This window comes from Myotis nattereri, assembly GCF_964212035.1.
Source record: "Myotis nattereri genome assembly, chromosome: 14".
Lineage (NCBI taxonomy): Eukaryota > Metazoa > Chordata > Mammalia > Chiroptera > Vespertilionidae > Myotis > Myotis nattereri.
In genome coordinates this window covers 6968834-6985367 of record NC_138089.1, presented here as the reverse complement: position 1 = coordinate 6985367, position 16534 = coordinate 6968834, and the positions used below count along the sequence as shown (strand labels likewise).

At 41.5% G+C, this 16534-nt stretch overlaps 1 protein-coding gene and 1 pseudogene across 8 annotated transcripts in view; one reads left to right on the top strand and one right to left on the bottom strand.

Annotated features, from left to right (window-relative positions):
* Nucleotides 1–16534, top strand: part of MITF (melanocyte inducing transcription factor) — a gene marked incomplete at its 5' end in the record, with an annotated part of 240918 nt that overhangs the window by 177783 nt on the left and 46601 nt on the right. The window lies entirely within an intron of this gene.
* LOC308530064 (small ribosomal subunit protein eS8-like) lies at nucleotides 1347–4180 on the bottom strand (annotated as a pseudogene). The gene is made up of 3 exons: nucleotides 4111–4180; nucleotides 3286–3365; nucleotides 1347–1861 (listed from the first exon to the last, which is right to left on the bottom strand). The product of its transcript is annotated as a small ribosomal subunit protein eS8-like (transcript).

Genomic DNA, 16534 nt, shown 5'->3' with positions numbered 1-16534 from the left:
TTGAGAACAGTGGCTTTGTAATACAGCTTGATATCTGGTATTGAGATCCTACCTACTTTGTTCTTTCTCAGGATCACTGCAGCTATTCTAGGTCTTTTTTTATTCCAGATGAATTTTTGGAGAGTTCGTTCTAGATCTCTGAAGTATGCCATTGGTATTTTAATGGGAAGTGCTCTGAATTTATAGATTGCTTTGGGTAGTATGGACATTTTAATGATGTTGATTCTACCAATCCATGAACACGGTATGTTCTTCCATCTGTTTATGTCTTGCTCTATCTCTTTTTTCATGTCCTGTAGTTTTCTGAGTAGAGGTCTTTTACCTCTTTAGTTAAGTTTATTCCTAGGTAGCTTAATTTTTTTGGTGCGATGGTTAAATGGGATTGTTTTTTTAGTCTCTCTTTCTGAAAGTTCACTATTGGTGTATAGAAATGCCTCAGATTTCTTGGGGTTAATTTTGTATCCTGCTACATTGCCAAATTCATGTAGTAAGTCTAGTAGTTTTTTGATGGAGTCTTTAGGGTTTTGTATGTATAATATCATGTCGTCTGCAAATAAGGACAGTTTTCCTCCCTCTTTTCCAATTTGGATGCCTTTTATATCTTCTTCTTGTCTAATTGCAATGGCTAATACTTCCAGTACTATGTTGAACAGGAGTGGTGAGAGTGGGCATCCCTGTCTTGTTCCTGTTCTTAGGGGAAATGGTGTTAGTTTTTGTCCATTGAGTATGATGTTGGCTGGGGGCTTGTCATATATGGCTTTTATTATGTTGAGGTATGATCCTTCTGTTCCCACCTTGCTGAGAGTTTTTATCAAAAATGGGTGTTGGATTTTGTCAAATGCTTTTTCTGCATCAATTGATATGACCATGTGGTTTTTTTCTTTCAATTTGTTTATGTGATGTATCAAGTTTATTGATTTGCGGATATTGTACCATCCTTGCATCCCTGGGATAAATCCTACTTGGTCATGGTGTATGATCTTTCTGATGTACTGCTGGATCCCATTTGCTAAGATTTTGTTGAGGATTTTGGCATCTATGTTCATGAGGGATATTGGCCTGTAATTCTCTTTCATTGTGTTGTCTTTACCTGGTTTTGGTATTAGGGTGATGCTGGCTTCATAGAATGAGCTTGAAAGTGTTCCTCATGAATTTTTTGTAGTAGTCTGAGGAGGATAGGTTTTAGTTCTTCCTTGAATGTTTGGTAAAACTCCCCTGTGAAGCCGTCTGGTCCTGGGCTTTTGTTTGCTGGAAGCTTTTTGATGACTGCTTCAATTTCTTTTTTTCTTTCTTTTTTTTAGGATAAACACCTTTATTACACGGGCTAAGATAGAAGGGAAGAGAACTTATTTGCCTTTCCGGGCCTTGATTTTCCTCAGATAGAACTCCAGCTCCTTGCCCTCGAGCACATAGCCATCTGCTCAGCCACACTGGCCTGGTCTTGAAGCGATGCATGCAAGCAGCTTGCCCTGCTGGAACTGCTCCTCGAGAAGACTGCTGATTTTGGCATTCTTTTTCCTCTCATCGTATTTCTTCTGAATTTTCTTTGATCGCTTTCTGTTCAAAATCTCTTCCTCTTCAGGAGTCAGCTTGGCCCCCTTCTTGCGGCCCAGGGGCAGTGTGTAGTGGGACTCTTACCACTGTCGGAACGCTGTGCTGTCAACCAGCATGATGCAGTTCTTCACTAGGGTCTTGGTGTGGAACAGCTCGTTGTTGGATGCGTTGTAGACAACATCAATAATCCTCGTTTTGCACGTACAACACTCGGAGCCCCAGGAGAAGTTGCCCACGTCCAGCCTCAGGGCCCGGTACTTCTTGTTTCCGCCATGCACGCGACTGTGTGTATGCGGCAGGGTCCAATCTGGGAAACACATGGGGAGAGACGGGCACTGGGTAAGGAAGGACGGCAGGACGGAGGGGAAGGCAGGCCTGTTGAGATTTTTATATTCTTCCTGATTGAGTTTTGGAAGGTTGTTATTTTTCTAGGAATTTGTCCATTTCCTCTAGGTTGTCTGGTTTGTTGGAGTAGAGTTGTCCATAGTATTGTTTAACAATCATTTGTATTTCTGTGGGGTTTGTTGTTATTTTGCCTCTATCATTTCTGATTATATTTGGGTCCTCTCTCTTTGCTTCTTGGTGAGCCTGGCTAGAGGTTCGTCAATCTTGTTTATCCTTTCAAAGAACCAGCTCTTGGTTTCATTGATTTTCTGTATTGTTTTTTTTTTTTTTTTTTTGGTCTCTAGGTCATTTATTTTTGCTCTAATCTTTATTATCTCCTTCCCTCTGCTCACTGGGGTTTTCTTGTTGCTCTCTTTCTAATTCTTTGAGATGTAGAGTTAGATGATTTACTACCATTTTTTCTTGTTTTTTGAGATAGGCCTGTAGAGCTATAAACTTCCCTCTCAGGACTGCTTTCATTGTGTCCCATAGGTTTTGGATTGTTGTGTTTTCATTGTCATTAGTTTCCAAGATGTTTTTAATTTCTTCTTTGATCTCATTGGTAACCCAATCAATATTTAATAACATGCTATTTAGCTTCCAAGTGTTTGAGTATTTTGGGTTGTTTTTATTGTAGTTTATTTCTAATATTATGCCATCGTGGTCTGAGAAGATGGTTGGTATGATTTCAATCTTCTTGAATTTGGGGAGACTTTGTTTGTGACCCAATATGTGGTCTATTTTTGAATATGTCCTATGAGCACTTGAGTAGAATGTATATTCCGTGGCTTTGGGGTGAAGTGTTCTGAAGATGTCAGTTAAGTCCATCTGATCTAGTGAGTCATTTAGGATTGCTGTTTCTTTGCTGATTTTTTGTCTAGAGGATTTATCCAGTGATGTCAGTGGTGTATTTAATTCCCCTACTATGATTGTATTGTTGTCGATCTCTCCTTTGATATCTTCCAGGAGTTTTTTTTTAATGTATTTTGGGTGCTCCTGCATTGGGTGCATATATGTTTATCAGGGTTATATCTTCTTGTTGTATTGATCCCTTTAGTATTATGAAGTGGCCTTCCTTATCTCTTGTTATGGCCTTCACTTTGAGGTCTATTTTGTCCAATATAAGTATTGCTACCCCAGCTTTCTTTTCCTTTCCATTTGCCTGAAAGATATTTTTCCATCCCTTCACTTTCAGTCTGTGTGAGTCCCTTCTTCTGAGGTGGGTCTCTTGTAGACAGCAGATGTATGGGTCATGTTTTTTTATCCATTCAGCCTGAGTGCAGTCTTAAAGCACACGTAGGAAAGCACTCAGGATTAGCTGGTGCTGTTAATATTACCCCTTCTTACATCGACATTGACTTTGCCACAAGTGAAGGCCGTGGCTCTGCCTTGTGGGAGTGCTGTGGCCACAGGGGCCTGCAGCTCGCCTGGAATGGGAGGGCATCGTCCTGGAGGGCGAGTGGACAGGTCCCCCAGAACTGGAATAAAGGTGTGGCAGAAGGGAAGAATGAATCTGTACTGCGTCTGCTGGACTGTGGTGTGAGCAGTGAAATGCAAGATGCTGGAAGGTGGGATTGAGAGAGTAGGAGGTGCCGCAGCACAGTGAGCCGAGGAAGTGTTAAGGGCCTGTGGGTGATGCTGAGGCTCTTGGATCTCATGTAGTGGGTATTGGGTAGCCATTGACAACATGTGTTTGCATCTGTTTCTATATGTTTGCTCATTTATCTCCCTTTGAGAGAAAGTGAGGGATAGTCAGGCCGATGCTGCTGGGAGCAAGTGGAGGTGGGGGAACGGGTTTTAGAGGAATGTGATCGGAGATGGGGGTCTATCGAAATCATTTGCGGAGTAAATGATGAAAGCATTGGCTTCAGAAGTCTGAGGAGGCAGAGGAGAAGGCTTCAGCTAAAGTTTGGTGGAAAGTCAATGGAGCCTTGTTGAGAGGGAGAGGGAAGACTCCATAACACACTGTACGTTCCATATAGAAGAAAGCTGAAGAGTAGAGACTAAGTAACTGCTCTAGACGGGGTTGCCACACCGTGTCCATGGGCCAGCTCCTGCCTGCTATCTGTCTCAGTCAAGCTGTGCTAGGACACGGCCTGCTCATTCATTTCCACGGGCTGCATGGCTGCTCTCACGCTCCTGGCATGGGCAGGTGCACCAAGACCTCCTGACCTGCAAAGCTGAAAACAACTGCTCTCTGGGATTTGTAGGAAGAGCTTGCTGACCGCAGGTCTGTGTGCATGGCTAATAATTGGTGGACATAATATTCAGATATTTAAGAGTTGGGACCATATTTCTTTTGTTTACCTCTGATCCTGAGCATTTTACATAATGTCCAATATACAGTAATCCCTCATGAATAAATTCTTATTGAATGTGAGTGAATGAGTAAGTGAATGAATGAATGAACTAGCAAAGTCAAATCTACTTGATTCACAGTCAAATCTACTACTCACAATTATTCTATATTAATTGTTATAAAGATCTTGAGTAGGAGTTAACATACAAAACAAAGTACAAGGCATTGTCCTTGGTTTGAGGATTTTGTTGTTGTTAATCCTCACCAGAGAATATTTTTTTCCATTGGTTTTTAGAGAGAATGCAAGGAAAAGAGGGAGGAAGAGAGAGAGTAGAGACAGACAGAAACATCAATGTGAGAGAGACACATCGATATCTATTGGTTGCCTCCTGCATACGCCCAGGAGATTGAAACTGCAACTCAGGCACATGCCCTTGACCAGAATCAAACCCTGGGCACTTTAGTGCATGGGCCGGTGCTCTAACCGCTGAGCCCACCAGCCAGGGCAGTGTGAGGATTTTCATGTGCTCTCCTAAAGCTTACTGCTAGAAGAGGAGACAGATGTGGTGCCAGAGTCTCCACAGCCCCAGGAAACAAAAGGGAAGTGGAAGGTCGGTGCCGAGGGGGCAGGGGTGTACCTTCCTTCTGAGGCTGGAGGTGGACAGGGCTTGCCAGGTCCTGACGAGTGTTATCTTTGTCCTAAGAGCATGAGGACCCATGGAGCGGTATAGACCCGAGGAGCCAGATTTAGCCAAACGTAAGAAGTGTAGTCCAGCGTTTGTAGAGTGTGAGAACCTGGTGTACCTTTTGGGTCTGCACAAGCAGATGGCCCTCGGAAACATCCTCGTCTCGGGAACTCTGGGTCTGAGCGCAGCTGCCCGGAGCTCGGGCCTGGCTCACTGCAGCCGCCTGCTTTGGCCTCGGTGTGCGGCCCTCTCGGAGGCACCCGGAGACAGTTCTGCTGTGGACTTACATGCTGTGCCTTTAGGAGGCCTGAATTTCTGCGTCAGCCAGTGTTAGGCAGGAGAGAAGCAAACGCAGGTGCCTTCTGACAGGAGTGATTTCAAAGGCCACTGGCTTTTGGTTTGAGTTACCTCTGGGTGGTGTCTGTCCTTGGGCTCTGCCTGGGACATGATTGCAATGCACATATGTTTTCAGACACCCCCTTTAAGAGCATTTATACAAACGCCACCCGTCTGCCTTCTGTTCCCAGACCTGGACCCAGGAGGCCTCAGGAAGTGTCCTTGCTGGTGATAAACTCCAAGGCAGCTGTGTTCAGAGGCTGCTGGCCTTGGGGGGTGCAGGGGTCTGTGTTCGGAGGAGGTGGTTGCTGCTGGTCTGGGGGAGAAGGAAAAGGATGGGTCTTCAGAGCAAGTCCTGGCGGGCCCTAGGGGCTGAGGCAGGAAGCCTTGATTGGCTCTCTCTGCCACCCTCTCTCTGAGATCCCAGCGCATGGTGGCCCCTTCCTCACCTCAACACAGCTCTGATGTGGCTGGTTTATTTTTGCCTTGATGATAAACTTTCTCTCCACATTTAAAAAATTGTGATACTTCCCTGTCTTGTTCTTACCTATGTTCTCCCTTATAAGCCCCCCACCAAAGAGTGTCTCCTTAATTAGCTTTGCATAAAACGTGGTATAATTACCTGAGTTTCTTCTCATCCTTCCTGGCGCTGTTTAACCAGACACCTCCCACGTCTCCGTTCTTCCTGTTCATCCTGGTCCACTCAGGAGGTGACACTGGCTGATGCTGGGCAAACTAGTGACCTCCTTTTCCAGCTGGAGTCGACAGAAGCTGCTGGAAGACAACAAGGGTAGCTGAAAGCGTATTTCAGTAGGCAGAAGCAGCACGGTGAATACATTAAGAGGAAGTTATGATTTGAATGTTTGACTAGATAATTTACTCCAGAACAAAAGTTTAACATAATTAAAGCAAATAAAGGATAGGGGCAAAGCTTACTAAGGAGATGTGATAGGTGGACCGAGTGAAAAGTGATTGATGAAGTCTGTCATAGAGATAGTATTTGTTACCTGTTGAAATTAGAAGAATTTGTTTGGAAAAGTGATAGCTACAGAGGAAAACTGGCCTTAAAATATGTTAAGCACCAGAATCCCCCCCTTTTAAAAAAATATCGTTGAAAGTATTACAAATGCTCCCCCCCCCATTGACCTCTCTAGCCCACCCACACCCCCTACCCCAGGCCTTCACCACTCTGTTGCCTGTGTCCATGGGTTATGCAGATAGGCTTACAAGTTCTCTGGTTGATCTCTTCCCACCCATCCACCCTGCCTGCCTTCCCTCTAAGATTCAACAGTCTGTTCCATGCTTCTGTGTCTCTGGATCTATTTTGTTCATCAGTTTATTTTATTCATTAAATCCCACATATGAGTGAGATCATATGATACTTGTCTTTCTCTGACTTACTTCGCTTAGTATGATACTCTCCAGATCTCTCCATGCTTTTATACATCTGGGTAGTATTCCATGGTGTAAATGTACCACAGCTTTTTTATCCACTCATTTGCTGGTGGGCACTTGGGCTGTTTCCAGATCTTAGCTATTGTAAATTGTGCTGCTGTGAACATAGCAGTGTATATTTTCTTTCTGATTGGTGTTTGGGTTCCTTAGGATATAGTCCTAGAAGTGGGATCACTGGGTCAAATGGCAGTTCATTTTTAATTTTTTAGAAAGCTCCGTATTGTTTTCCACAGTGGCTACTTCATTCTGCATTCCCACCAGCAGTGTACTAGGGTTCCCTTTTCTCCACATTTTCACCAGCACTTGTCATTTTTTGATTTGTTGATGATAGCCATTCTCACAGATGTGAGGTGAAAATTGTCATTTTAATTTGTATCTCTTAGATGGTTAATAACTTTGAGCATTTTTTTTAAATATACTTTTATTGAATTCAGAGAGGAAGGGAGAGAGATAGAAACATCCATGATGAGAATCATTGATTGGCTGCCTCTTGCATGCCTCCTACTAGAGATCGAGCCCACAACCCAGGCTTGTGCCCTCCATTGGTATCGAACCCAGGACCCTTCAGTCTGCTGGCTGACGCTCTATCCACTGAGCCAAACCAGCTAGGGCAGCATTTTTTCATATGTCTCTTGGCCATCTGTATGTCCACTTTGGAGAAGTGTCACACGTTCCTCTTTCCATTTTTAAATTGGATTGTTAGTCTTCCTTTTGTTAAATTGTATGGGTTCCCTATATATTTTAGGAATTAACCCTTTATTGAATGTATCATTGGCAAATATGTTCTCCCATACAGTGGCTCCCTTTTCATTTTGTTACTGGTTTCTTTTGCTGTGCAGAAGAGAAGCCCCTTCTTTTTAAATTTCTTCAGAAAAGTTGTTTCAATTAAAAAAAAACTTGTGAGGAAGAAATGAAATATGTGTGAAGTACACTGAACTCTTTGGATGAAAGTTGCTACTGTATAACTTCCTATGACTTGGGTTGTTTGTAATTTCAAGAAACATACTTCTAGACCAGCTATATAAAAGAAATTATTCTTTACCCAAATTAGCAGTGATACCAACCAATGTGATTTTTAAAAATCCAATATATCCTTAGACTTTGTCTCTGTCCAGGTGAACATTAGTAGCATTTACTTTATTCGGATCCTTTTTTTCCTAAGTATGAGTAGCGTGTTGCTAATGCAGTTGGTTTGGTTCTTTATCAAAATTACAAAATTCGTGCAAGGGGTTCTGAGAGTTGAGGCAGCAGCAGCAGCCCCAGCTGCCACCTGGCCCTCATAGCCCCGGCTTCATCCGGAAGGTTGTCTGGAATGTCATCTGGAAGGTCGTTCGGCCATCCGGTCTAATTATCATATTACCCTTTTATTATTATAGATGTTTTTATATCATTTTTTCTATTTCTATTTTCCAAGGTTTAGATAAATTTTATGGGTTTGTGTAGTCTTTTCTGCTCAAGAACCCAAGTTTTTTCCATTATGCCCTCCCTGTGACTCTCTGTTCATTCTCCTTCCCCTCCCAACCATAGAATTCCTTTAAGACCATCTTTGCCAGAGCACCCTCGAGTGACTGGTGTGTGCCCATGGGGGGTGACTTGGTGTTCAGGGTCAGTTGGAGACAGGTCAGCTGGTCCTATCCTATGAGTAGCTCACACTTCTGCACACATTATAAGCAGATGAAGAAAGCAATTAATTTACAGAAAATTCTGAAAATAGACATGTAACATGTTGCCCCCTCTATCTAATCCAGATATCTGTAGAAACGTGGTGTGGTGTGAGCTTGGTATAGCTGCTCACTCCTGCCTCAGTAAGAGCTCATGTGGTACAGGCAGTCACCTGACCCATTTATCTCAGCAAGAGTCAGTGTTGGGAACTCAGAGCTGTCCACTGCGAAGGTAAGGGGTCAGCAGTGGGGCGCAGCCTGGTCTGGTTGGCAAGGTGTGGACCAGTGGTCGTAGTCCCATTGGCTTTACATTGGACATCCAAAGGCAGCCCCAGTCCAGCTGGCAGGAGAGGGAGCCACCCTTCCAGAGGGTGCCCCTCGTTGAGAGGTGGCGTCAGTGGGAGTGGGGCCCTTTCCCTCAGGGATGGCATCCACCGGGAAGAAATACACTCATGCTGCGTGGTTGCTCCTGCCTGGAGTTTTTCTTTTGTTTCTGCGTCACAGGTCATTGTGCTCCCTCCTCCTCTCTCTATTTATGTGAGTTCATAGTTATTTCACACTTAATACAGTCATACTTAAAGCTGTCTTAACTTCACAAGAGCATGGAACTGGTCTCCCTGACTTATTGTTGGGGCCTTGGCAACTAGGAGACACCATGGCCTTAATGCATATTAAAGGGGGTTGAAGTTTAATTCATGACTCACTCCTCACCGTGAGTTTTACGGGTGAGTGACCGGCTGTCCAGTGGGTTTGTGGGAGATGTGTATTCTCTCCAAAGGAAGGGTTAAACAGCTCAGAGGCTATTTTCCTACAAAACAGACCCTTGGAAAACCAGCCTGAGGCTTCTTTTAAAAAAATATGACGTTAGTTTGATCTTCTGACAAAAATGCTACTTTTAATGACTACAGTCTTTCGTTATACTCATAACCTTTCAGCACTGAGATGGCAACACATTCAGCTCTTTGTTTGTAGAGATCTTGCCTTTTGGCTTGGTTATTGGCAATTCATGATATTTAATTGGAATTGTCTCTGGGACATTTTAATATATACTTTATTTTTTTAAAGTCAAAGCCTCCCAAAATCCAAATGCATTTGTTTTTGAATTTTAAATAAATTACTCTTAAAATAATTAAAACACTGGCATGTTTTATCATTTTTTATTTTGTTTGTAGTTTATAAGCTCTGGTCTGTGAATCTTCAAAGAGTTCAGGAACTACATTTCCTTTTTTTTTTTTTTTGTAAAGTGAAATGATGGACATGTGCTTCTTTTTTTAAAATATATTCTATTGATTTTTTACAGAGAGGAAGGGAGAGGGATAGAGAGTCAGAAACATCGATGAGAGAGAAACATCGATCAGCTGCCTCCTGCACAACCCCCACTGGGGATGTGCCCGCAACCAATGTACATGCCCTTGACCAGAATCAAACCTGGAACCTTTCAGTCCGCAGGCCAACGCTCTATCCACTGAGCCAAACCGGTTACGGCTACATTTCCCTTTTAAGTTGACCACATGTTATGGATTTTAGTTTCAATTATTATGAAACCATAGAGTTGAAAATTTAATGTGTATCACAAGAACAATTTTCCCCTAAGATGTAGGTGTAGTTTGTGTACGTATTTGGTCAGACCAGGCACTGACCAGCAGGAAAAATAGCAGAAAGCAGAGACTATGCTCACCATGTCTTCTTTTGTCTGCCCTTCTGCCTCCATCCATCTTTGGACAAACCCTACTCAGCCTCGAAGGTCCAGCTTGAGCACTGCCTTCCAGGGAGATGTTCCTGGACCTCTTTGCTCCTCTCCACTCTCCACCCACTCCTTCCTAGAAGTATCCTTATAGTCCACTTACTGTACAAACCAGCTTATCCTTAAAACTGCCATTACTTATTTATGCCCTCTTCTGTGTAAGTAACATGACGGAAGGACCACATGGCTCCCACAGCTTCGCTCGATCCTGGCTCTGAAGACAGTCCCCAGGATATATTAACTAGTCAGTGTGACACGGAGTTAATGGAGTGGAAGAAATCTTAGTCTACACATGATATGTTCCTCTCTTCATTCCTCTGTAAAACAGGAGTAAACATAAATAATACCTATCTCAGAGGCTGGCAAGAAAGCATGTTGTGTGTGTGTGTATGTGTGTGTGTGTTACCACAGCACATTAATAGCACCGTTTCAGTAACTACTAATTATTGTTAATGTATAAAACAGCTTTATTGAAGCATAATTGATAGATGATAAGTTGCACATATTGTGGAAATATGGAATTTGATAAACCTTGATGTATTATACACCTGTGAAATGATCACCACAGTCAAGATAATGAACATCCCTTCACACTCAACATTTTCTGGTGTCTCTTTAGCATTCCTCTTTCTCACCCTGCTCAGTCCTCTCATCCCCAGGCACTACTGATGTGGTTCCTCCTTATAGGTTAGTGTGAATTTTCTAGAGTTTAATAAATATGGGTTTATGCATTATGTAGTCTTTTCTTGGTGGGGGAGGAGTCTGGCTTCTTTCACTCAGGCGTAATTAAGTTGAGGTTCAGTAGTGTTGCAGCATGGATGAATAGCTCATTCCTTTGATTGCTAAGTAGTATTCCTTTAGATGGGTATACCACAGTTTGTTTATCCATTCATCTGTTGACATACATTCAGGGTTGTTTCCAGTCTTTAAGTATGATCAGTAAAACTGCAATAAATACTTATGTACAAATCTTTTCATGAATGCATTCTTAACTTTTCCAAATTGGTTGTGCCATTTTATATTCTTTTTTAAAAATATTTTTATTGATTTCAGAGAGGAAAGGAGAGGAAGAGAGAGATAGAAAAATCAATGATAAGAAAGAATCATCGATTGGCTGCCTCCTGCACATCTCGCACTTGGAATTGAGCCCACAACCGGGCATGTGCCCTGACCAGAAATCAAACCATGACCTCCTGGTTCATAGGTCGACACTCAATCACTGAACCACACTAGCTGGGCCCATATTGTATTCCTGCTGGCAGTGTATGAGGGCTGCATTTTCTTAAATCTGCTCCAACACTTGAATTGGTAATTCTTTTTCTGATAAGTATACAATGCTGTCTCATTGTGGTTGTAATTTACATTTTCCTAATGACTTATGAGGTAGAGCATTGTCTCATGTTCCTGTTTACTATCTGTACATTTCTTTTGGGGAAGTTTGCCCATTTTTTAATTGGGCTGTTTACTTTATTACTAGAGGCCTGATGCATGAAATTCGTGCAAGAGTAGGTCTTCCTTCCCCTAGCTGCCTGCACCGCCTTCCCTCTGGCACCTAGGACCTGGGTTTCCCTGTGGCCTCCGGCAGGAACCCAGGACCCAGGCTTCTGTTGCAGCCCCAGCTTCATCCAGAAGGTTGTCTGGAAGGACGTCCAGTCTAATTAGCATATTACACTTTTATTATTATATTTTGAGAGTTCTTTATTTATTCTGGATCTAGAAGTCCTATATCAGATATAATATTTTCTCCCATTTTGTGGTTTGTCTTTTCATTCTAATAGTGTACGTTGAGCAGTTTTTTATTTTGACAAAGCCAAATTTATCAATTTATTATTTTATTATGCTTTTGGTGTCATATCTAAGAACTCCTTGCCTAACCCAAGATCATAAAATTCCCCCTATGTTTTATTCTAGATGTTTTACATTTTAAGATTTTAAGATTTACTCTGAAGTAATTTTTGTATTGCTGGAAGATGTGGGTAAAGTTCATCCTTGTACATGCGGATGTCCAATTGCCCAGTACCATTTGTTGAAAAGACTGTCATTTCTCCATTACATTGCCAGATGAGTTGATCCATGCATGTGGATGTCTATTTCTGTACTCGCTGTCCTCTGATCTATCTTGACACCGATACCAACTGTCTTGATTCCTGTAGCATTCTAGTATGCCTTAAAGTTAGGCAATGTCCGCCCTCCAGCTGGTTCTTCTGCTGTTGTTAGTAAGATTTAATGGTGACTAGTCATGTCTGTGGCGTCAGTCTTCGGGGAGGTAAAACTGAAAGTTTGCTTTACCACTCTGATTAATAAAGGCCATTATTTGGAATTCCACCAGGTTTCTTTCTCTTAAAATAATTTCTTTGAGACATTTCAGAATTTTCCCAAATAGCAGAGGGATGAGTTATGCACAAGTCCATTTGTTTAATCTTTAAATCTTTCTGCCTTTTTAAAAACATGGTCTTTAATGATATAATTATTTACCATTTAGGCAGTGACTTAAGAATGCTTGTCACAAAACTGATTAAACTGTGGAGATTCTGACGTGGATTACAGATCTGTCCAGAAGGACAGTGGCTGTGTTTTTGTTTTCTTATTTTATAAGATGCCCAAGTGGAAGGATCTAGAGTGGAGACTGCCAGCCATAGACTGTTGGGCATGATTTATAGTAGGATCTGTCAACACAGCCCCAATTCTGCTTCTTGACCACATGTTTACAGTAAACGCAGCAGCTTTTATTTATTAGCTACTTAATATGTGTCCGTCACTGTGCTAAGTACTTTAAATGATGTCACATTTGATACATTGTCACTGTGAGGTAGATTATTTATGTAATAAAATGTGTTTACTATTATTTAGGTCCTTAGAAAATGTATTTGATGCTTCTGGTTATAGACTATGGTGATTTCCTTTACCAGCTGCTAAAATCTGTTAAGTTTCTAACCACACTTTCCAAGGTGGTATTATAAATGTTGGAACGTAAAAATTATGATTGCATGACCTTTGCATAAGCGGCAAGTTGAGTGCCACAGAGGTGATTCTTAGCTATCATACAGGTTTTAATGTTTGGTATTGAATTTGAATATCATAGTTAGTGATTGTGTTTAAATAGTGAATCTATTTGTAAACAAAAGTTCTCATTTAAAACAGCGATTTTCCAATGTTCAGAAACCAGATATTATAGATTGACAACTTCATAACAATGTTTATGGAATAGTTCACTAATAAGATCATTAAACATAATTTTGTTTGAAATCTTTTAGAACGTACGTTTTATTTTTATAAGCACTTTTGCTTTGTTCTGGAGAACTGATGAGGGCAGTGCTGTATGTAGGCCTGGTTTCAAGAAAGGCAGGTGGAGCTACAGAAACACAAAGTTAAAAGACAATAAATGTGAAACCAACATCAATGACCTAAGGAACAGCATAGGATTAGTACCTAGAACAGTGATGGCAAACCTTTTGAGCTTGGCGTGTCAACATTTTGAAAAACCCTAACTTAACTCTGGTGCTGTGTCACATAGAGAAATTTTTTGATATTTGCAACCATAGTAAAACAAAGATTTATATTTTTGATATTTATTTTATATATTTAAATGCCATTTAACAAAGAAAAATTAACCAAAAAAATGAGTTCGCGTGTCACCTCTGACACACATGTCATAGGTTCGCCATCACTGACCTAGAATATATAAAGAACTCTTGAAAAGCAGTAAGAAATCAATGGGACAAGACGAAGGTGAAGAATATAGACAGTTCACAGAAGCTCAACCTGCTTTCTAATCAGAGGAACTGCAGATATTATTTTACAACAAACATTCAAATTGGCAAAAGTTAGAAAGTCTAATAATTCCCTGTTTGGACAGAACAGGGAAATCAGAACCCTCATATGTTGCCAGTGTGAGCATAGAGTGTACCGATACCTTGGTTGTAATTTGGCAACATGTAATAAAGTTTTCAATATGTGGAACCTACGATCTAATAGTTCCACTTTAAGATTTATACCCTACAGAAACCCTAAAGGATTCATGAACTGAATATCATATGTGTTTACAACAAATTGCAATCAACTTAAATGACTATCAGTGAGTGATGGATTGCATGGACTCAGCATCAAGAAAATGAGAGTATTTGTATCAATGTGGATAGATTCAGAAATGCAATGCTGAGTGATGAAGACAAGTGGGTTCAGACATACATATTGTCAACATTTATTTATTTTTTTAAGAAAATCACACAAAATAACATAGAGACTACATAGCTGCTATGTTGTAAATGCACGAAGACATGGGCTGGATCATTACACAACAAATGCAGGTCTTGGTGCCCTTGGGGAGTGCGGGGAGGGACTGGACAGGAGAACGCAGGACTGGTTGTCATCTCCAATAGTTAATCCAAAGCAAGCAGACAGTTTTTAATTGTTTTCATTCCAGGGTGCAGGAAGATAGCTGTTACTTCATTCTGCACAAATTTTTAAAATAAAAATAAAAAATAATTTGTACTCTGTGTGGTGATCATTTCATCTTATATACATCATGCTGTACACCTGAAACTAATATTACATTATGTCAGTTATATTTCAATAAATTTTTAATTTTTAGAGGAGGGTAACTTAAAGGAAAAGAGAAGCAGTGAGGCACATCGCAACCAGCACTGTCCTCTCAGCTAACTCCTTCGAAGGCTGTCTTGGACAGTTTTTTTAATCCTCACCCAAGGACATGTTTATTGATTTGGGGAGAGAGAGAGAGAAACATCAATAAGTTGCCTTCCTTGTGCTCAATTGGGGAGCAAACCTGCAACCTGGGTATGTGTGTGCCTTGATCAGAAATCAAACCTGCCATCTTTGGGTGTACGGTGCGATGCTTCACCCAGTTGAGCCACTTGGCCAGGGCTGTTTTGGCCATTTCTTAGTTGTTTTCTGTGTTGCGATTTTTCTTCACACTGTAATTATCTTTAGGGAAGTAATGTCTCCTATGGTTTCTTTGAAGTAAAGCTTCATACTATTTCCCAAAGAAAGTGTGACACTAATTCTGTTAGCTGCTCACAAATTTGTTAAAAAAAGCTTCTCCAACCTGTTGGAGTCAGTGCTGTGTGAGGGTGCATGGGCACTGGGGTCCTCTGTTGGAAATACGAAGGGAAGAGCCTTTTTGCAGGGAGTTGGGCTCACCTCTCAAACATCAAACAGGCACTCTCCTTCCCAGTGATCTGCTTTCTTAAAGGCCCCCGCCAGTAGCCCATGGGACAGAGGGCATGTTCATGCATGCAGTATATGTAATTTTTCTTTCTTATAATAGTGAAAATTGCCAATCACTCAAATGGCCTTCAATCTGGAATGATTTAAAATTTATAATAGAATGGGACATGAGGTGGCTGCTTCTTAAAAAGAGAGGAGATGTGGGTGTCTTGACCTGGAAAGTTCACATTATTAAAGAAACCGCAGGAGCATATGCATTTGATAAGCAGATGTACGTAATTATATTTTATTAATTCTATTTGAGTTAGTCTGGAAGCATAGAAAATCCACGTGAACTCTAAAATTGATTAATTATAGGAAGTAGAAATAGAAGCATGAGATGGGGCTTCGTGGCCTGGATTTTTATTTGTCTTTAAGGTTTTTTTAATGGGCTTATTTTATCCCTGTTTAATGAACATCATAGTGTTACTGATGCTTGAACAACACATCTGTCTGTGTGAAGGGAGCTTGCCATGTATTGCATTTCCTGTCATGTGCCATCATTTTCTTTAGGGGATGAATTCTGTGAGCGCTCATTCACCCTGCATTTGTAATGTAGGCTTTTCTATGGTTCCAAAGAAAAGGCTGAGGGAATGGAGCAGTGACAACAGTGCATTGTTGAGTTTGCATGAAGGTGACTTGGATTTCAGCCCTTGGGATTCCTGACCATCGTGTGCAGTGATGGGCTGCATCTGTTCAGGGTGCTGCAGTCGCCTCTTTGGATGTAAATAATAGCTCAGCTCACTGGTGAGGGAGAGCCTGCAGTGCCGGGCGTCCCCAGCATGTACGCTGGGCCAGTGGATTGCCCTTGGGATCCACGATGCCGTCAAGCTGTGACTGGCTTTCGCGAATGCAGTAGAGACTTGATAGTAATTTTTTATTAACTGTGACCCAATAGATTACTTTAAATGAGAAAGGGAATTCTCTTTTTTAAATGTGAGTTAACAAAATGCCTCTTCTTAGGAAAAGTGATTTTCATGGCCTTCCCCATTGTTTCTGTTGAGGTTGCCCTCCTCTCCTTCCTTTATTAGACACACACACACACACACACACACACACACACACACACACGATTCATGCTCATTGATACCTCAGACTTCAGGATTCTCCATCCACTGGTGAGGTGGCAGTTGGGTAGATGCCATCATTGCGCAGTGCTGGATGAGTAAATACATGAACAAAGGTGGTTGCT